Source organism: Sus scrofa, chromosome 11, assembly GCF_000003025.6.
Source record: "Sus scrofa isolate TJ Tabasco breed Duroc chromosome 11, Sscrofa11.1, whole genome shotgun sequence".
Taxonomy (NCBI): Eukaryota; Metazoa; Chordata; class Mammalia; order Artiodactyla; family Suidae; genus Sus; species Sus scrofa.
In genome coordinates this window covers 17,344,241-17,366,112 of record NC_010453.5, presented here as the reverse complement: position 1 = coordinate 17,366,112, position 21,872 = coordinate 17,344,241, and the positions used below count along the sequence as shown (strand labels likewise).

The following is a 21,872-nucleotide window of genomic DNA, read 5'->3' as shown; positions in this document are numbered from 1 at the left end:
GACACTAGGAAAAAAGAGGTAAAGAGAGAGTACAACGAGAGTACTTAATCTGGAGTTTATGTGTTTTAACTCCCTAAAAATTAATGTAAAAAAAGTTTGGTGTGCTTTGATTGAGAAAAGGTCTGTAGCTTTTACTGGATTCTCAGAAGAATCTGGGACTCACCCCCCTCCCCAAACTTATGAACCACTGTAGTTAAAGACATCTAAGTCTAGAGAACCATTCCAAGGCAATTCCCAGTTTCTACAATCATGCAGGCAGAAGAGCAGTGTGTGGCTGGAGTCCACTTCCCTTAAGAGTCCCTGGGCTGCTTCTAAGGTGCAAATTCCTCATCCCATCTCAGACCTGCAGAAACAGAGTCTGAGGAACTGGGGCTGGAGAATCTGGCATTTGAACAAGTTCTCCAGGTGATTTTTATGGCTGCTAAAGTTTGAAAATCCACTGATGTGGTAGTAAAACCTGCCTTTGGAGTCAGATCCCCATGCTTGGACCCACTACGTACAGCTGTGGGAACCCAGGGCTATTACTTCACTTTCCTCATCTGCAGAATGGGGAGAATAATCATACCTCCTTCATAAAACTTGTGTGAATAGTGAAACAGGTAATGTCTGTACAGTGTTAAGGGCTTAATATGTTAATTACTCAGTAAATGTTAGCTAAACTGATGATAATGATTGTTAACCAGGGTTATTACTGTCAGTACTATTGTTAGGAGGGTAGGAGCAAATCGAAGGCCCTGACTCTGTGGGAAGTTAATGGATAGAGCCATTAAGTGTTTACTTCAGTTACTTTTGTGAGTCATCTGGTTTGACCACATACTTGTCACTGATCACTTCTGTACTAGGAAGACTACTGAAATGAATGCATCAGTCAGATTACAGGTAATAGGAATTTCCTGCTTTCTCTTTGTTTCCAATTTCTTCCTATAAGTATGTATTTTTTTTTAAAACTTTGTTTCAAAAGAGCCTTTTATATATGACTTACTGAAAAATAATTTATAGTTTGTTATCTGTGGTATTATGGTCAATTGTTTAATTAATTGGTCAGGAATTTCATCCCCTCTATTATGTTCCTTGAAAAACTAAATTGTACTTAAATTGCTTTGGCTTAAAGGGCCTTTTTCAGGAATTGAAACATATTCTCAGTAGGAGGCCCATTTGGGGAGGCATGGCATTCTTGTTGCTGGTATTAGAATTCTAGAGGATGTTGCCTGATCTTGGAACTATTGCTGAACTTCATGAAAGACTGGAAAATTCATTTGAGAGTCTCCTTCTGAAAGAGCTTACAAAGCAACTGAGAAAATCTTAGACGAAAATACTTTCACTCATCTTCAAAAAGGCAAACTTAGGTTTATTTTTTAAAATATGTTAGGCTTATTTTTGAAAAGATAAATGATTTTTTAAAATCAGAACTAGTGCATATAACACATCATTGTTTAGAATTATATGTATATATATTTCATATGTATAAATATTTGGATTATAGATTAAAAATCACACAGTTCAAATCAAGACCAGGAGCCAAGCCGAATGAAAAAAGACAAAGTATTAATAATGCTATTTTCAGGCATTGCATCTTAGGCTTAGTACTGATTGCTAACATTTTTTTAACGAGTTTCCAATGAGAGAAACAAGTGGCAAAATCCTCTGGTGGCAGTAAACGACTCAGGTAAGAAAGACATGCAGCAAAGAACAGCAAAACCAGGGACATAAGCCAACCAGGAGGGACAACATGCAATTTAATTTCAAAGCAAATTCACTATTCTCACTAGGAATATCTTAAGGAAACACAACTGTGTGAGGGTGAATTAAAAGTTTTGGTAACTGGTGAGGAAAAATAAAAGATAGTAAAGTGGTAACAGAAGAATCTACTGAGAAGAGTCTCCATTTTGTTTTTCCTTTAATCTTCTCTCAGACAATGAATTGACTTCAGGTTGCCCTTGGAGCTCTTATCAAGTACTGCTCTTGGCTTTATGCCCTTGGCTGGATATTGCGCGGCTTGAACTCTTTCTCCAGATCGTACTCTGGCACCGTGAGGTTGTGTCCTGTCCAGACACTGTCATGGCCCCATTCACTCCAGGAACATCTCAGTAGTGTGACTGGGTGTGGAGGAAACACCCAGGGGGTTTCAGGGAGGAGTTTAGGTGCCTTGGGCCAGTGAGATGGTGGGTCAGCGTGGTCCAGCTGCACAAGCTGATAGATCCACTGTGTCCCCCAAGCATTTCCTCATGGAGAGCCAAAATTTAAAACTACCAGGAGGAGGAAAATGTGCTGAGCCTGTAATCAAGCCAAGTTGGTCCATGGTCAGCTGAGAAGAAAATGGCCTAATTGGAAGCTCAGGTCATCTGTCTTCTTCAGATCTAATGTCAGTGACCATACTGTCCACTGTGCCTGGAACTGAGGGAATTTCCTCTGCTCCACGCTTGCCCCAATCTCTAAGACCTCTCCCACTCTCTTAATTTGTTAGCTCAGCAGCTACAGCCAATCTTCACACTGCGGTACATTCTGTTCTCTTGGTTTCCAGCCCTGTTCTCATCTCCAGCTCCTAATCTTCCAGTGTAGAACTTGAAAATTGCTTCATTGCCTCACTTGTGTAAACCTCCAGAAGAAAGTTGTCTCTGCAAGTCAGGCTTGCTTTCTTCTGACATCTCATTTTCTGGATCTCTGTCTCGGACTTTCTCACATATGCGCATTTATCATGTATGCACTCCATATTTTCTCTGTCTTTGCTCTCTCCTTGTTTTTACAGACTTCCTTCTATCTTTCAAACACACGTTTCCTGGTAACTATAATTATTTCCCTTGTATTAATAATATGGTATTAATAATTATGGGTCCTATTCCCATGATTGTCTTCTTTCATTGCTTCAATCCTTTTCCAACTTTGCTGAAATTATATGAAGTTTCCTACATGTATATGTGAAGTTATATACATATATATTAAATATAATGAAATTAAAAGGGAGAGTACCTTCTCTTCTGAACCAGATGTCTCTGGGAAACTTGACCTTTCTTAGCTTTCTTGCTATTATGAGTGATGTCCCTCAGTCCTGCGCAAACAGCAGTTGACATAGTACCCCTTGGCCTGAAGGTTGAACTTAGCTGATTGGTATACTTGGTGGTTATCATGCTAGCTCTTGAATGATACATGGACTTTATTTAAAAAAAAAAAAAAAAAGACCGAAGTCTTATAAGGAGTATTTCCAGGCATCCATTTCCTGTTGGAGCATTTTCTTTTGACAGAGTCAACTCGAGAGTCTCCTTCAGTGGCAGTGAGGTGGGCTGCCCCAGAGGAAGGAATGGCCAGGAGCCCCTTGCCTCAAGGCTGGCTCTCCAGGCACAGAGGTAGGCGTGAGTTTCCCACAGAGCTTGAATAAATCAAATAAAGAAATGGATGAAGGTGTTGGTTTCCAACACTGATTTTCTTCTGTAGGCTAATAGGCAAAGCCAGAGATCATTTCAAACTTGAGTTTCTGCAGCACAGCAGGGTTGCACGAATAAAAGTAACAGTTAAAAGTTGGCAACTTCACTCAGGGGCAATCAATCTAACATCTCAGGGGAATGGTTCAGTGAAGTGGATCCAAAAGTAGGAATGAAGTGCATGGGCTAAGATTTTGGGTTTTTTCCAGGCTTGCTATTAGTATACTCTGTGACTGGGTTTGTGCCTCAGTCCCACTCTTTTAATACTGTGGAAGACACTACCACATCGGCTGAGTTGGTGTAAGAATTTGCTAACATACGTGTAGAGATTTATAGCCCTCAGATTGATAGGTAGTATCATGTGATCATCTCACACTGTTGTGCACTAGCCATACCTGATATAATGTATTCCGGACTGTTGGCTCTTACTAGTTATTAATAAAATATGATTGTATTTATTTTGTGTTTAACTCTTGTTGACAATATCTGTATGGCCTTGTCCTGCATAAACGCGTATATTTTCTTTGAAGTACTTCTCCAGCTTAATTATTTGCATGTGCTACTGCTCTTCTATGGTTTTTTTTCCTCTACTCCTTTCCAAGTGTTCTCTTTCTTTCTTTCTTTTTTTTTTTTTTGTCTTTTTACCTTTTCTAGGGCCACTCCTGCAGCATATGGAGGTTCCCAGGCTAGGGGTCTAATCAGAGCTATAGCTACTGGCCTATGCCAGAGCCACAGCAACATGGGATCCAAGCCATGTCTGCGACCTACACCACAGCTCACGGCAATGCCGGATCCTTTAACCCACTGAGCAAGGCCAGGGACCGAACCCTCATGGTTCCTAGTCAGATTCGTTAACTACTGCACCACGACGGGAACTCCAAAGTGTTCTCTTTCTTAAATGTTCTTTCTCTGCCTTTATCATCCTAGAATTTTGCTTTAGTCCTGGGGTTTATTGGACCTCTCCTCCAATGTTTCATTAGAATTTCATCCATGGCTTCTCAGGATTCCTTCACGTGGTTCAGCCGTTTTTGTATTTCTTAAAAACTTTTAAGCCTTTGATTAAACCAACACATGCACCAAAACACATAAAAATTCCTTGACTGGGTTAAAAATGAAACTTCTCAGAAATGAATACAATAGTTATAAACATGTTTATATACTGTATTAAGTTCAAAGTAGTGTGTGTAAGTAACATTGCATGTGGCACAAATTCTAAGTGTAATTTCTAAAACGTTCAGTAAATATACACTCAGAAATACCCACAGTTCTTATAAACAGTTCCTATCTACCTGTCAACTGTAAGTGTTAGCACTTACAAGTTAACAGATGACATGCTTTGAGAATCACTAAAACCTTGTCTCCTTATCATGTGAAAGTCACATCCAGCTGAATTTTGGAAAAACACAAATGTTACATATAAAGAACACATAGGAAATAGAAGTTTTTCAGCAGTGTGTCTGTCTAGAAGTCTTAGGGGCTTTATCCACATTTTATCTCTTATGGCTGATCCTATGCTTTAGAGATAGTGGTGTTTGATAATGGATTTGGTCACCAAAATATTTTTACTAAACACTGCCCATCATCAGCTGAGACCTTTTATACATACACATGCACACGCACACACGCACACGCACGAGAAATACCAGAAGTTTTTAAAATGTCACAGCTATTTACCAGGTTATAGCTGATAGTGCACCTCTTAGGGTGGAGAATGGAGTCACTATTTCACAGTGACTCCCTCCTCCCATGAATTTATGTGGCCGAATGCTTTCCTCTGGTTCCCTGCCTTTGCTTCCCTTTGTTGTATGTTTCTCCTGTGGGTAAATCTGATTCTGGTGGATTGACTGTAACCAGTGGCTGCAGGGATTTGTCTCTCTATATTCATTCTCTTTGCGGTGTGATTTTGCTGCCCCTCCAATAGTCTGTTTCCCAGCTTCTTTTTCTGGCTGGCCTGTGACCACTAGAATGCAGCGGAAGTGATGGTGGGCCAATTCTAAGCCTAGCCTCCGGAGGCCTTGGGGACTTCCACTTCATCTTTTGGAGACCTGCCTCCACCATGAGAGCAAGCCTAAGCTAGCCTGCTGGAGGATGAGAGAACACACAAAACAGAGACAGGTCATGTCAGCTGAGGCCAACCTACACCAGCCCACTCCCTGCCATCCCACCATTTGACCTCAGGCACATGACTAAGATTTGCCAGGATCATCTGAGCTCAGCTGAGCTCAGCTGAGACCAGGAAAAGTGCCAGCTGACTTGGAGATAAATAAATGCTTATTATTTATGCCTTTGTGTTTCGTGGTTGTTTGTCACACAACATTGCTATGGTAACCACCACACTGACTCATATTTCTTCAAAGTGAAAGTCTCTTTAGTGTTTATTCTGGTTGTGAAAATAAATATAGTTAATAGAAAAATTCAAACAATACAGTGGTGTTAGATAAAACATTTGTCCAAAAGCTTTTTTACTAAACACTGCTCGTGGGTCAACTGAGTCTTGTGTAACATGCACACACACAAACACATAAACAAATAAATAAATAAATGAGATAAAATAGAAAGCAAAAATCACTCCAAATTTCACCACACAGAGATAGCCACCTAAATTAAGATTTTGTGTTTAAACTTTCTTCTCTGCCATGTATGTGTGTGTATATATATGTATATACATATATATATATATATATAACACCTGTTATATAGGTGTACAGTGCTATAAACTTACAAAACAGCTTGGATTCTTATACTTTTGAAGCCTTTATTTGCTGGAGAGGCAGCGAGTATAGTACAGCTTTATTTGGGAAGATGAACTGAAAACATTTTTATTTGGGAAGATGAAAAGTAGAAGGCAGCTTTATTTAAGGGGATTGATGAAGGAAGGGAACCTAGTTCTAGGTATTGGGGGGAAAAAAAAAAAAAAAGGCCAGCTGAAGATGAAGGCTTCTAGGTGGCAGGCAAGTTCCTTTTGAACAATTGACCGTGGAGGAAGACAAAGGAGTTTGTCTGAAATTGGGTGATTGCCTCGATGAACGTGGCTGCTAGAGTCAGTCTTATAAAGCATCAAAGATATAGAAGGGTCATAAATTGTGGCCAGATAGGAAACATGTGCCTTGCATGGTTATTTGTTCTCCTCTGCTCTTGATGTTCCTTCTATATTCTGTTAAAGAAATAGTTTTATTGCATTATTCTGTCATTATATGTCTTTCCATTGGACTACAAAGTAGGAAGGAGAAAATGAGAGGACATTCTTACATAGATACAAGAATTGAAAGCAAAATATTATCAAAGTGAACTCAGTGACATATTTCAAAAATACATCATGACCAAGGATGATTTTTCCAAGAACATAAGGATTATTTGAAGATGAAAAAAATCCATCAATGCCATCAATATAATTCAAAGTCTTAACAGAGTAAAAAAGATAAAATAAATCTCATGAGGTATAACAAAAAAGGAATAAATAAAATTTGGTACATTCATGATTTTTTTAAAAAATGGTCTTAAAATTTTTTCAGTTTCCCATGGCTGCCATGACAAATTATTGCACACATAGTAGTCTAAATTGACACAGTTTATTCTCTTATAGAGGGCACAAGTCCAAAAATCATTTTTTTCTTTTTTTTTTAATTACTCAAATGAATTTATCACGTCTGTACTGTATAATGATCATAACAATCTGATTTCACAGGATTTCCACCCCACAGCCCAAGCACATCCCCCCAACCCCCAAATTGTCTCCTCTAGAGACCATAAGTGTTTCAATGTCTGTGAGTCAGCATCTGTTCTGCAAAGAAGTTCCGTCTGTCCTTTTTTCAGATTCCACATGTCAGTGAAATCATTTGATGTTTGTGTCTCATTGTATGGCTGACTTCACTTAGCGTGATAGTTTCTAGGTCCATCCATGTTGCTAAAATGGCGGGTATTTCATTCTTTTTGATGGCGGAGTAATATTCCATTGTATATATATATACCACCTCTTCTTGATCCACTCTTCTGTTGATGGATATTTAGGTTGTTTCCATGTCTTGGCTATTGTAAATAGTGCTGCAATGAACATTGGAGTACATGTGTCTTTGCAAGACATGGTTTTCTCTGGATAGGTGCCCAGGAGTGAGATCACTGGATCAAATGGTAGTTCTATGTTTAGTTTTCTGAGGAATCTCCATAGTGCTTTCCACAGTGGTTGCACCAATTTACAATCCCACCAACAGTGTACTAGGGTTCCTTTTCTCCACACCCTCTCCAGCACTTACTGTTTGTAGACTTTTGGATGATGGCCATTCTGGCTGGTGGAAGGTGGAACCTCATGGTGGTATGATTTGCATTTCTCTAATAATGAGTGATGTTGAACATCTTTTCATGTGTTTCTCGGCCGTCTGTATGTCTTCTTTGGAGAATTGTCTGTTTAGATCTTCTGCCCATTTTTGGATGGGGTTGTTAGTTTTTTTTGGTATGGACCTGCAGAAGGTGTTTATAAATTTTGGAGATTAATCCCTTGTCAGTGGATTCACTTGCAAAGATTTTCTCCCATTCTGTGGGTTCTCTTTTCGTTTTGTTTAGGATTTCCTTTGCTGTGCAGAAACTTTGAAGTTTGAGTAGGTTCCTTTTGTTTATTTTTCTTTTTATTGTCAATACTCTGATAGGTGGATCTGAGAAGATGTTGCTGTTGTTTCTGTCAGACAGTGTTTGGCCTATGTTTTCCCCTAAGAGTTTGATAGTGTCTGTCTGGTCTTATATCTAGGTCTTTAAGCCATTTGGAGTTTATTTTTGTGTATGGTGTTAGGGAGTGTTCTAATTTCATTCTTTTCCATGTGGCTGTCCAGTTTTCCCAGCACCACTTATTGAACAAGCTGTCTTTTCTCCATTGTATAGTCTTGCTTCCTTTGTCATAGATGCGTTAGCTGTAGGTGCGTGGGTTTAATTCTGGGCTTTCTATCCTGTTCCACTGATCTATATGTCTGTCTTTGTGGCAGTACCATGCAGTTTTGACGACTGTTGCTTTGTAGTATATTCTGAAGTCCTGGAGCCTGATTCCTCCATCTCCATTTTTCTTTTTCAGGATGTCTTTGGCTATTCTGGGGTCTTTTGTGCTTCCAAACAAACTTTAAAATATTTTGTTCAAGTTCTGTGAAAAATGTCCTTGGTAATTTGATAGGGATTGTACTGAATCTGTAGATTGCCCTTGGGTAGTATAGTCATTTTGATAATATTAACTCTTCCAATCCACAAGCATGGTATATCTTTCCATCTGTTTGTGTCATCTTTGATTTCTTTCATCAGTGGCTTTTAGTTTTCAGAGTACAGGTCTTTTGCCTCTTTAGGTAGGTTTACTCCTAGGTATTTTATTCTTTTGGATGCGATGTTAAACAAGATTGCTTCCCTACTTTCTGTTTCTGCTCTTTCATTGTTAGTGTATAGAAATGCCATGGATTTCTGTGTATTGATTTTGTATACTGTGACTTTGCCAAATTCGTGGATGAACTCTGACAGTTTTCTGGTAGAGTCTTTAGGATTCTCTAGGTATAGTATCATGTCATCTGCAAATAGGGGTAGTTTTACTTCTTCCTTTCCAATTTGGATTCCGTTTATTTCTTTTACTTCTCTTGTTGCTGTGGCTAGGACTTCCAGAACTATGTTGAAGAGTAGTGGCGAGAGCGGGCATCCTTGTCTTGCTCCTGATCTCAGTGGGAATTCTTTCAGGTTTTCACCATTGGGAATGATGTTCGCTGTGGGTTTGTCGTATACGGCCTTTATCATGTTGAGGTAGGTTCCCGTTATGCCCACTTTTGTGAAGGGTTTTTTATCAGAAATGGGTGTTGGATTTTGTCAAAGGCTTTTTCTGCGTCTATTGAGAGGATCATATGGTTTTTATTCTTCAGTTTGTTAATGTGGTGTATCACACTGATGGATTTGCGGCTGTTGAAGAACCCTTGCATCCCTGGGATAAATCCCACTTGATCATGATGTACAATCCTTTTAATGTACTGTTGGATGCAGTTTGCTATTATTTTGTTGAGGATTTTTGCATTGATGTTCATCAGTGAACTAGACCTATAGTTTTCTTTTTTTTTTTGTGGAGTCTTTGGTTTTGGCACCAGGGTGATGGTGGCCTCATAGAATGAGTTTGGGAGTATCCCTTTCCTCTGCAATTTTTGGAAATAGTTTCAGAAGGAGAGGTGTTAGCTCTTCTCTAAATGTTGGATAGAATTCGCCTGTGAAGCCATCTGGTCCTGGACTTTTGTTTGTTGGGAGGTTTTAAATCACAGTTTCAATTTCAGTTCCTGCTATGGGTCCGTTCATCTTTTCTGTTTCATCTTGGTTTAGTCTTGGAAGATTGTGCTTTTCTAAGAATTTGTCCACTTCTTCTGGGTTTTCCATTTTATTGGCACATAGCTGCAAAAAGTAGTCTCTTATGATCCTTTGTATTTCTGTGATGTCCGTTGTTCCTTCTCCTTTTTCATTTCTCATTTTATTGATTAGAGTCCTCTCTCTTTTTTACTTGATAAGTCTGGCTAGGGGTTTATCAATTTTGTTGATCTTTTCAAAGAACCATCTTTTCGTTTCATTGATCTTTTCTGTGGTTTTCTTTGTTTCTAGTTCATTGATTTCTGCTCTGATCTTCATGATTTCTTTCCTTCTAAAAACTTGTCTGTTCTTCTCTCTCGAGCTGCTTTAGATGTACCGTTAGCTTGTTTATTTGAGCTTTTTCTTGTTTCCTGAGGTGGGCTTGTGTTGCCATAAACTTTCCTCTCAGAACGGCTTTTGCTGCATCCCATGGGTTTTGGAGTGTCATATCTTTGTTGTCATTTGCTTCTAGGTATTTTTAAATTTCCTCTTTGATTTCTTCAGTGATCCATTGGTTGTTGAGTAGCATGTTGTTGAGTCTCCACGTGTTTTTGTTTTTTTGCAGTTTTTTTCTTGTTGTCGATTTCCAGTCATATAGCACTGTGGTCGGAAAAGATGCTTGATACGATTTCAATTTTCTTAAAGTTACTGAGGTTGGATTTGTAGCCCAGGATGTGGTCAATCTTAGAGAGTGTTCCATGTGCCGTTGAGAAGAATGTGTATTCTGTTGCTTTTGGATGGAATGTCGTGTACATATCTGTGAAGTCCATCTGGTCTAATGCTTCCTTCAGGGCCTGTGTTTCCTTATTGATTTTCTGTCTGGTTGATCTGTCCATTGGTGTAAGTGGGGTGTTAATGTCCCGCACTGTGATTGTGTTATTGTCGATTTGTCCATTTAAGGTTGTTAGCAGTTGCCGTATATATTGTGGTGAAGTTGTGTGGGGTGCGTAGATATTTAAAATTGTTATAATATCTTCTTGGATTGTTCCTTTGATCAGTATGTGGTGACCTTCCCTTAAAATGTTCCCTTAACATGTTCTTCATTTTAAAGTCTATTTTGTCTGATATGAGTATTGCTACTCCAGCTTTCTTTTGATCCCCGTTCGCATGAAATATTTTCTTCCATCCTCTCACTTTCAATTTGTATGTGTCCCTAGAAGTGAAGTGGGTCTCTTGAAGACAGCATATATATGGATCTTGTTTTTGTATTCATTCAGCCAGTCTATGTCTTTTGGTTGGGGCGTTTAGTCCATTCACAACATTTAAGGTAATTATTGATATGTATGTTCTTATTGCCATTTTATGAATTGCTTTGGATTTGTTTTTGCTGCTCTTTTCTCTTTCCTTCTTCTGTTGTTCTTTTCTGCCAATAGAAGTTCCTTTAGTATTTGTCATAAGGCTGGTTTAGTGTTGCTGAATTCTCTCAGCTTTTGCTTATCTGAGAAGTTTTTGATTTCTCCTTCAGATCTGAAGGAGAGCCTTGCTGGGTAGAGTAATCTTGGTTGGAGGTTTTTTCCTTTCATCACGTTAAGTGTATCATGCCACTCCCTTCTGGCCTGCAGAGCTTCTGTTGAAAAATCTGCCGATAACCTTATCGGGGTTCCCTTGTATGTTATTTGTTTCTTTTCCGTGGCTGCTTTCAAGATTTTCTCTTTGTCTTTAATTTTGGTCAGTTTGATTAGTATGTGTCTCGGGGTGTTCCTCCTTGAGTTTATTTTGTATGGTATTTGTGGTGCTTCCTGGATTTGAGTGAATGATTCCTTCCCCATGTGAGGGAAGTTTTCAGCTGTTATCTCTTGGAATATTTTTTCTGTCTCCTTCTCTCTCTCTTCTCCTTCTGGCACCCCTATGATACGGATGTTGGTGCGTTTCACGTTGTCCCAGAGTTCCCTGAGACTCTCTTCATTTGTTTCCAATCTTTCTTCTCTTTTCTGTTCTGCGTCCGTAATTTCCACTAATCTGTCCTCCACCTCGCTAATTCGTTCTTCTGCCTCCTGTATTCTGCTGTTGGCTGCTTCTAGTGAATTTTTTATTTCAGTTATTGTATTTTGCATCTCTTCTTGTTTCAGTTTTATATCTTGTATCTCTTTGGTCAGTGTTTGCTGTAAGTTATCCATCTTTGCCTCCAGTTTACTTCCAATGTCTTGCATCTTCTTCAGCATCGACAGCCTAAAGTCTTTTTCCTTGAGGCTGAGAATCTCCTCATGGCTTAGGTGTTTTTCTGGGGTTTTTTCTTTCTCCCTCATCTGAGTTATAGTTCTCTGTCTTTTCATTTGTATAGGTTTTTGGTGTGGTGACCTTTTTACAGATAATAGGGTTGGAGCCTCTCTTACCTCTGGTGTCTGCCCCCCTGTGTCTGAAGTTGGTATGGGGGGCTTGGTGTAGGCTTCCTGATGGGAGGGGCTGATGCCTGCCCCCTGGTAGGTGGAGCCGATTCTAATCCCTCTGGTGGGTGGGGCTTAGTCTCTGGACGGATTAGAGGCAGCTGTGTGCCTGAGGGGTCTTTAGGTAGCCTGTTTACTGAGGGGTGGGTCTGTGATCCCACCTGGGTTCTTGTTTGCCCTGGGGCTTCTCAGTGGCTGGCTGACGGGTGGGGCCAGATTTTCCAAAATGGCCACCTCCAGAGGAAGGCACTTTGCTGCTGAATATTCCCGAGAGCTTTGCTTTCAATGTCCTTCCCCCACCACAAGCCACGTTCACCCCTGTTTTCCCAGGATATCCTCCAAGAACTGCGGTCAGGTGTGACCCAGATTCCTGTGGAGACTTTGCTTTGTCCTGGGACTCAGTGCACGTGAAAGTCTGTGTGTGCATTTTTAGAATGGGGCCTCCATTTCCCCCAGTCCCATGGAGCTCATGCACACAAGCCCCACTGGCCTTCAGTGCCAGATGCTCCGGGGCTCTTTCTCCCTGTGTTAGATCCCCACACGTGAGAGTTTGATGTGTGGCTCAGAACTCGCACTCCTGTAGGTGAGTCTCTATGAACCAGTTAGTTTCCAGTCTGTGGAGCATCCCACCCAGGAGGTATGGGGTTGTTTATATCGTGAAATCACCCCTCCTACCTCTTGATGTGGCCTCCTCTTTTTCTTCTGGATTAGGGTATCTTTTTTAAGGTTTCCGGTCCATTTTGGTGAAGTGTGCTCTGTCTTTAGTTGTGAATTTTGTTGTTTTTAGGGGAGAAGTTGAGCTCCAGTCCTTCTATTCCGCCATCTTAATCCTGTCTCTGTAACTGCTTCTTTTATAAATTCAGGAAGCAGTTAGTTCAGGATTCTAGTAAACCTCTCTCCCTTTTTTTTATTTTTTTAAGCTTAGTCTTTTTTCATTTGCTTGTAGAGCGCCATATGTAGAGGACTCGCACTAGTTCACCAGAGTTCCTCGTGGGAAAGGGCTGCGCCCACACCTCAGCTGAAGCCAGAGCAGGATGCTCAACTCAAGATGGCAGCAGTGGCCTGTGAGCCCAGAGACGGGGAGCCCCAAAAATCATTTTAAAGGGCTACAACCATGGTGTTGTCAAGTCTGGTTCTTTCTGGAGACTTAAGGGGAGGATCTATTTCCTTACCTGTTCTAGTTTCTATAAGATGCCTACATTCTTTGACTTGTGACCTCTTCCTTACATCACATCATGTTTCCTCCCCTGTTTGCATCATCACATTCCTTAAAAAAATTTTTTTTGGTCGTAAAATCTCACTCTACCTCCCTGTACTTACTTCCATATTACTTCAATTACTTTTTCTATTACTATTACTTCTATAAAGTCCCTTTTGCCATAAAGGTAACATTCACAGGTTTTAGGGATTAGGATCAGGATACCTTCAGGGGCCCTTATTCAGCTATAGAAAATTAGGATTAATAGTGTAAATTGAAAGTTCCCTGGTCACACAGTGTTTTCCCCACTGTGGCTCACATCATTGCTGTAGCATGGGTTTGATCCCTGGCCTGGGAACTTCTGCATACTGTGGGCGTGGTCAAAAAAATTGGTCAGCTGTTTTGTAGAGGCGAGTTTTTTAGTATTTTATAACACTGAAAGTGTACACAATCTGTGAGCTGGATTTTTGCTTCTGGTGCATATGCAAAGGAGATCTGGCCAAAGATGTTCATTGTAGCATTTGTTTATATTAAAATAGAAATCCCACACTTTGCTGTACAGCAGAAATTGAAGAATGTTATAAATCAAATATACTTTAATAAAAAAATCTAATAATTCCATAACATTATTTTAATAGAGAGGCAGTAAAGTGCAGTGTCTTAGTTAGAATATAGTCTTTGGAGCCAGCCAGTCTGAGATTTGAGTCTTGGCTGTCACTTACTAGTTAAATGACTTCAGGCAGGTGAGTTAATAACCCCTCTGGTTTACTTGCCTCATCTGTAAAATGGGGATAGTAACCCACATCACTGCGTTATTGTGAGAATTAAGTAAGCAAGTCCATGTAAAATGCTTAGTTACACAGTGCTTAATATTTAATACACCCTGAAAGTGTGTAAAACAACACTACTACCAATAGCAGTAATTTCCCAGTTGAAGTTTTGACCTGGATGATGGAGCAATTAAATGCTTAGGGGACCGAAGGAAAAATCCTTTTTATGCTAATTTGCTCCAGAAGACAGACCCAGGACTTGAATGAATGTTAGAGCTAATGTATTTTGAATAAATATAAGAAAGAGGCTTCCAACAGTGATAGCTCTCCAGTGGTAGAGCAGGCAGCAGAGCAAAGGTAAGAGAATTCCCTGTCTCTATGTTTTCAAACAGGATAAAAACTGTCTGGCAGAGATGCTGCCAGGGAGACTCCTGCTTGGGTAGGAGTTTGAAGAAAAACATTCTAAGGGCTCTTTCACATCTAATAATGTAATTATATTTTATTTATTTAAAATATTTAATTGGGTTTTTCTTTGAAACTAGCATTCCTATATCAAGCCAAACCACAAAGCAACACAACAACAGGGTTGAGAAGGCCAATTTCCATAACTAACCCCATCCTTCTGGGGTAATTGATATTACCTTGGGGGTGTGTGTGTGTGTGTTGAGGTAGACTTCAAAAAAACATGAGAAATCTAGAAGTGAAGAAAGAATGACAAATTTTACTGTATATTAAATAGAGGCTTTTTTCTGGAAAAAGACAGTAGACAAGATTGAAAACACATCATGTAGGGAGATAATGTTTGTAATACATGTGTCAGTCAAGGGGTTAATGTCCTAATGTCCTTATTATATTACAAAATAGTACAAACTTACACAGAAAATTTAAGTAACTCGGTTTTAAACTGGACAAAGAATATTAACAGGTATTAGATAGAAGAGGAAATCAGATGGGCAATACACAAATGAAAAGATGCAAAACATCACGTGTTGTGAGGGAAATGCAAATCAAAGTAACAACAAGCTGTCATTTTCATGCATTATACTGCCAAAAATATGTAAGACTCATAACATCTAGAAGTAAAAAGATGGTGGGGGAATAGCTCTCATAAATTGCTCCTGGGGACGTGAAATGTCCTCTTTGGCCGTGATCTGGCAGACTAAAGTAAAAATTGATCGTGTTCTTTGGTCTATCAGTTCTGCATTTAGGTCTCTCTCCTAGAGAAATGAAGTCATCAGATTGTAAGACTCTATATTCAAGGATTCTTATTATAGCATTGTTTGAAGGGGCAAAAAGCTGGAAAAAATCATCAATGTGTATAATTACAGCTTTAGATGAATTAAAAATTATACATTCATACACATCATTCCCAAAAAGAGGTACTGATTTGGTGGGAAGATCATAATTTAATTAACAAGAAACATTTTAAAATGATAAAAGTAGCATATAGTCAATATAGAAGATTCAGAAAAGAAGTATTTAAAATATAAACATTTAATTTATATTTTGGTCAGTTTTCCAGTTTGTGTGTGTGTGTACACATGTACACATATATACACAATATACATTTGTATAGTTATGCTTATTCCTACTTATATTTGAATTTTTAAACAGCCTTAAATGGAAATTTTCTTCCTATAAGGATATATTGAGTATTATTTTAAGTACCCTAATATTAGTCCATCCTCAGGCTATAGCATTATTTGTTTTTGCTACTAGAAATTGAGGTGGCTTACTTTTTTCAGTGTTTAAAATAATACAGTGGATTACTCATACTTTTCCAGGGAGGAAGTAAAATAGTGCAGGCACATGGAAAACATTTTGGCAGCTCCTTAAAAAACTAAATATGCAACTACCGTATGACCCAGCAATTGAACTCTTGGGTATTCCTTTCAGAGAAATAAAAACTTATCTTCATAAAAAACCCCTACAAATGTTCATAGTAGCTTTATTCCTAAGAGTCTCAAACTGGAAATAACCCTATATCTTTCAGTGGGTATCTGGTATTTCTATACCAGGGACTACTACTCAGCAATAAAAAGGAATGAATTACCGAGACATGAACTTGGGATGAATCTCCAGGGAATTATGCTGAGTGTAAAAAAGCCAGTCTCACAAATTTCATACTGTATGATTCCAATGCTGCAGTATTCTTGAGATGACAACATTATAGGAATAGAGAACACATTATTGATTGCCAGGGGTTAAGGAGGAGGTGGGAAAGAATAGGAAAGAGATGGGTATGGCTATAAAAAGGCAACATGGGAGATCTTCGTGATGGAAATGTTCAGTATCTTGACTTTATCAATGTCAATATCCTGGTTTTGATATTGCATCATAATTTTTAAGATTTTATCATTAGGGAAAATTAGGGAAAAGTACACAGGAACTATAGTGTTTAATACAACTGCATGTGAATCTACAATTGTCTGAAAATTAAAAGTTCAAATTAAAAAACATCAATGCAGTGAGGATTCCTGTGCATGTTGCATCACCATGTTGATTCTCTAAGCTGTGTTCTTAGAGGTGAAATTTCTTCTGCAGATTTGTACTAACGCTTTTAAGGCTGTAGAAGCACATTGTCAGATTGCTCTTCTGGAAGGTTTATTCGAGGCTGTGTTTTCAGATAAGGTAGTTTGTGGCTACAGTTTTTCTATAAACATAGCCAATATTATTGAAATCTTGTCATTTGCGGGGCATAATATTAAGCACTTTGTCTTTCATTTGATTTTGCAGAAGGCCCATGAGGCAGGCCCAGTGTTGCCCTTACCAAATGGGTGAGGGATAAACTCAGAGAACTGAGGAACCTATCCAAGGTTCCAGGCTAGAAAGTGGCATAGAGAAGACTCATACTAGGTTCATTTAATGCCAGAGCCACTGTGCTGATCTCTGTACTATCTTGTGCTCTTATTTATTACATTGTTAGTTTCTAGGCATGCAGTGTAGGAATGGAGAGACTACTGTGCAGAAATAGAAAGAGTAATTTCTATCTGAAGAGAACTGGGACATTAGAAGAGTTAGCATTGTGGGACACAGTTGACACTGCTAGAATCAGTATTCACTGAAGTCAGACTTTTCTGTGGCCTCTGGCTCTTTGGAGTTCTGCAGAACGAAGTGGTGGGCCCAAGGCCATGCAATGCTTTTTTCTCCAAGAAGTATTCTGCTTGCTTTTAAAACATAGAGGTAAGGACAGTTGCCTGTTGCTGGTTGGTGCCTTTCTATTAAAGACAGTTCTAATTTTTTAATCATCGCATCTGTAACACACGTGGTTTTGTTCTCAGCTCATTTATAGGCCACGTGGAATGTTAAGACAGAAAGGTACATTGTAAATGGTGTTGTGTGTACTCCGCCTACGTGAGGCTGCTCATCCTAACTCTCATACATGTGCCAAAGCTTTCATCCTTCAGTTGTTCTAAGTACGGAGTTAATCATCTTTATTAAGTGTTTCCCAGAAAGTGTAAAGCTTCTTTTTTGTTGTGTGATTTTCGGGTTTCATTTTATGTGCTGTGTTGAGTCCTCCAGGAAAATGACATTTCCATGGCAGTCCTTTGTTTATGTAGGGCCATATTTCACTTGAAACTACTTAATTTGATCTATATGTATAATTTATTAAAGTATAGTTGATAACATTTAAATTAGAGGTTGATGGTTTTTCTAGTACAGAAAAACTCAGCAAAACCAATTTGTTTTGCTAGGCTTTTCAGACCTTGGAGTTTTATATGATTTTATATTAAAATCATTACCTTTAATTCAATTTAAATAAATGCTCTAAATCAGTTAATAAAAATTGGGTTAAAATTTTTGTTATAAATAAAATTATTGTTATAATTGTGGTTTTGATTAAAGTTAAGTTGGTTAATTTGCATAGCATGCCATTCATTCATTCATTGTACTCATTTTATTTCCCCTTACACATTATTTCACATTTCTCTAACTACTCTTTTTTTTTTGCCTTGTGTCTTTTTAGGGCCACACCCGCAGCACATGGAGGTTCCCAGGCGAGGGGTTGAATTGGAGTTGTAGCCGCCGGCCTACGCCACAGCCACAGCAACATAGGATCTGAGCCGAATCTGCGACCTACACCACAGCTCACGGCAACGCCAGATCCTTAACCCACTGAGCAAGGTCAGGGATCGAACCCACAACCTAATGGATGCTAGCCGGGTTTTTTAACCACTGAGCCACAACGAGAACGCCCTCTCTGATTACTCTTAAGTACTGTCATCCTTTTCTAAAAACAGAGCTACAGTCTTTTCAGTTCCTGTGTATGTGAAAATCCTTACCCTGCCTTACTTCTTTTTTACTGCTCTTTTATGGAATTTTTGTCCCTTTTGGGAGAAGATGACCCTAAATGATAAAGATAAGTCATGGATAATTTATGAAATAGAATAATAATATATCCCATATTTTTTTCCAAATCCCTTTATTTCTACTGCCTTTTATTTTATTTTATTTTTTGGATTACCATTGTGTATTGAGCATACATCTTCATCGAGCTGTCCAGAAAGACGACTAAGTCTTTTTACAGGTCTGGAAGCTCTCCATGTCCTCCTCGGGGCCAATGTTAAGAAGGATTGTAAATTGCCAAGAAAGCAAAAATAAAAATTCAGATGTAATGAACATCTTATGACAGAGGTGATTGAGTTCTTGGAAGTGAAAAGTAATTGGATCTAATTGTGAAGCCCAATTGTTTATAGCAGGAACATGTGTAGAATTTATGAGTTTGGATGGTCTACCCCACGCTGAATGTATGTAGTGTTAGCCCCTAGTAACTGCATAAATAAAGGGTGTTACTTCAAGTCATACTCTGTATTGGGCAAACCGGATGACAGTAATGCTGTTCCAGCAGTGTTTCAGGCTCTTCCACTAAAAGGAGGTTTGGAGCAAGAGTCCCCCATCGTTGTTCAAAGCACTTTTTTTATGACTTCATGCCATTCGAGTGTGTAATATCTGTGCTTCTCACTAGTTGTTCTTGCTGGTTGTTCGCTTCAGTGGTTCTCAACAATGGCAGGGGCAAAGAGTGGATGGCACTAGGGTGCACTGGGCAGGTTTGGCAGAATGTGGGAGCACATGCCCCCAGGAAATTATGAGCCACTGTTCCTCCCAATGCTACCTGCCCTACTCCTGCTGAGAATAACAGCAAGAGATATAAGGAAATACTACATTAAGCCCCATGCCAGTAAAATGGAAATTTCCAATATAGTCTTTTCTTATAAAATTATGAATTGTCAAGATTGACTCCAAAAAGAGAAAATATTATATAGGCAAATACCACAAAAAAGTTTTAATGTCAAAGATTTATATCCAAAAATGTTTTAGAACAATAGGGGTCTATGGGTTAAGTGCTTTCAAACTTTCAAGGAACAAGTAATTCTAATGATGTAAATAAGCTGTTTTCAGATATGTGCATGATTCCAATATTTTAAAGCAAAATGCATATGCATGTTATTATTTTCAGGAAAAAAAATTGGAAACAAAGACTTCTAAATATTTAAAGGCATTTATATCTGGTTGGTGGGATTTGGAGTTTCTGTTTTTCTTTATGTTTTATTCTCCAAATTCTCCACATTGAACATGGAATATTTTGATAATTTTGCCTTTATAAATTCAAATTCAGTGCATTAACCTTTTTGGCAGAAAGAAAATGGATATGACTACAGTGAGTGACAGGTCACCTGAAAAAGGTGTGCAAAGTCTTTGACAAATATCCACCTTGCATTAAAGATGTCTCTACAGAGCAACTTTTGTCACTTGTTAATAGGAATTGAGTGATTTCCCCTTGCTTGGTGGCCCTTCACCCTTGGCTGTCCATTGGAATCATCTGGGAAGCTTTGAAAATTATCTCCCAGGCACTGGTATACCTATTTAAAGCTCCCCAGGTGATTCTAACATGCAGTCAGGTCTAGGCCATTGTCAGGGGCTCTGACCTTTTGGTTCATTTCAGCAGCCAAGGAAGTGGAAGCCAGGGGTACCTCTGACAGGATAAGCTGAGCCAAGGGAAAGCCTACCCCCAACCCTCCCAGTCTGCTTTTAGGGCCTTTGAGCATAGGGGCAGGGCCTGCACTTCACCAGTGTGTTTGCCAGGTATTCAGTCTGGAATATCTGTCCTTCACTGAGATACAATTTGGGATAATAGCTCTCTAGTGAAAATTACTCACTATGAGGCTATTGTTTACATAACTCTTTAGTTCAACCCTTCTTAGGGAACGAGAGGTTTAGTTTAGTTCCTAGTGATGTGCAGTTCCAAGAATTTCCATTACACCTGGCATGGATGTCAATTCTATTTCTTATCACTCAGTAAAACAATTTATTAGGAAAATAAGGTTTAAAAGTGCCAGACTACATACAATATGGCCTTTGGAAATCATAAATGTCCTAAATCTTGTTGGACAGAAGGAGAGGCAACTAAGAGATGTCTTTCCTTACGGCTTCTGGCTGGAAGCTGAGTCCTGAGGTCTGCACTAGGCTGGGGAATGGGACTGTGCAGATGGTTGGAGGCCAAGTGAGAAGGGCCTGGACACAGCCCTGCTGGCTCTGGTTTGAAGTCTGGCTGTGGGCTTTGGGCTTGTCCCCTCTAGATACGCTTGGTTATTATCACAAATAGGAAGCACAGTTTCTTGGCAATAGCCAAAGACGAGGAGCCAGGTGGGCTTAAGGAATGTGATATGAAACAGGGCTCTATTATGAGGTTCTTGGTTTTTCCATTTAACTTTAAAGGTAGGGAAAGTAAGGATAAATGATGGGGGAAAGCATGGAGAGCGGGAATGTTTCTGTCTTTCCGAAACATCTTCTAAGTCCTGTTATGTCCCTGTCCATTTTAGGTGATTTGTCTTTAAAATCTACAGCCCTCAGGAGTAGTAGGAAAATCATTACTGTACACATCTAGCTGCAGAAACATTTAAGCTTTCATAAAGCCCAATCTCTCTTCTTGCCCTCATCATCCAGTGAATAACAAAGATTTTGTATGCAAGTATTTTCCATCAAGCTTATGAATAACACCACTTGGCAGAAGATCCTGAACAAAGAACCAGACTGCAATGTTTTCTAGTGACTTTACATACAATGTGCCTTAATTACTGGCAAGCCTGTCAAGAGCTTATTCCCACATGTGTCAACACTTTCTTAATACACTGTAATTCATCATGTTAGCATGGCAGAAACAAGGTACTCTACGTCCTAGCACTCATCTTTCTCCAAGTGCTGGTCTTGAACTGTGTATCCCACTGTAGTGTCTTCATCCGGTGAACAAAGAACAGACTATAGCATTGAAACAGTAAGATCCCTGGAGTCCATCAAAGTTGAACATCACCAAGCACTTTTGCCTGTGCTCCACGGCACTCTGCATCCAAGAAACAGTGCTTTATCGTCATAAAGACATTCGCTTAATAACAGCAGTAAATCCTGAAAGGCAGTCTAATTTTAGACAGAAATCTTGGCTAAGAAGGAATCCTATCATTTATTCCTTTTGACAATTTTACTCATTAAGTTCATTTTCACACTAGTTATGTCGTTAAATTAAGAGAATTTATTTCTCTTCATTAAAAAAAGAATGCCTTTGAATTGGGGAAGGAGTGCAGGATGAGGAAAAAAGTTCTTTTTGTTTTTAAAAATTTTCTATTAGAGTAAGGAAAAAAGAATTCTGAATAGTAAACACTGCATTTCAGTTGGAAATAGAGTAATATGAAAAGGTGTTTATGCTTTCTGGATCATCTCTTAACCCTTTGGCTGTTTGTGAGTGAATTTGGAGTGGACTCTAAGCCTA

The 21,872-nt window shown here is 39.1% G+C and overlaps 1 long non-coding RNA gene across 1 annotated transcript in view; it reads left to right on the top strand.

The window, feature by feature from the left end:
• The window catches only part of LOC110255810, a 377,482-nt gene that overhangs the window by 10,366 nt on the left and 345,244 nt on the right, over positions 1-21,872 (top strand). The window lies entirely within an intron of this gene.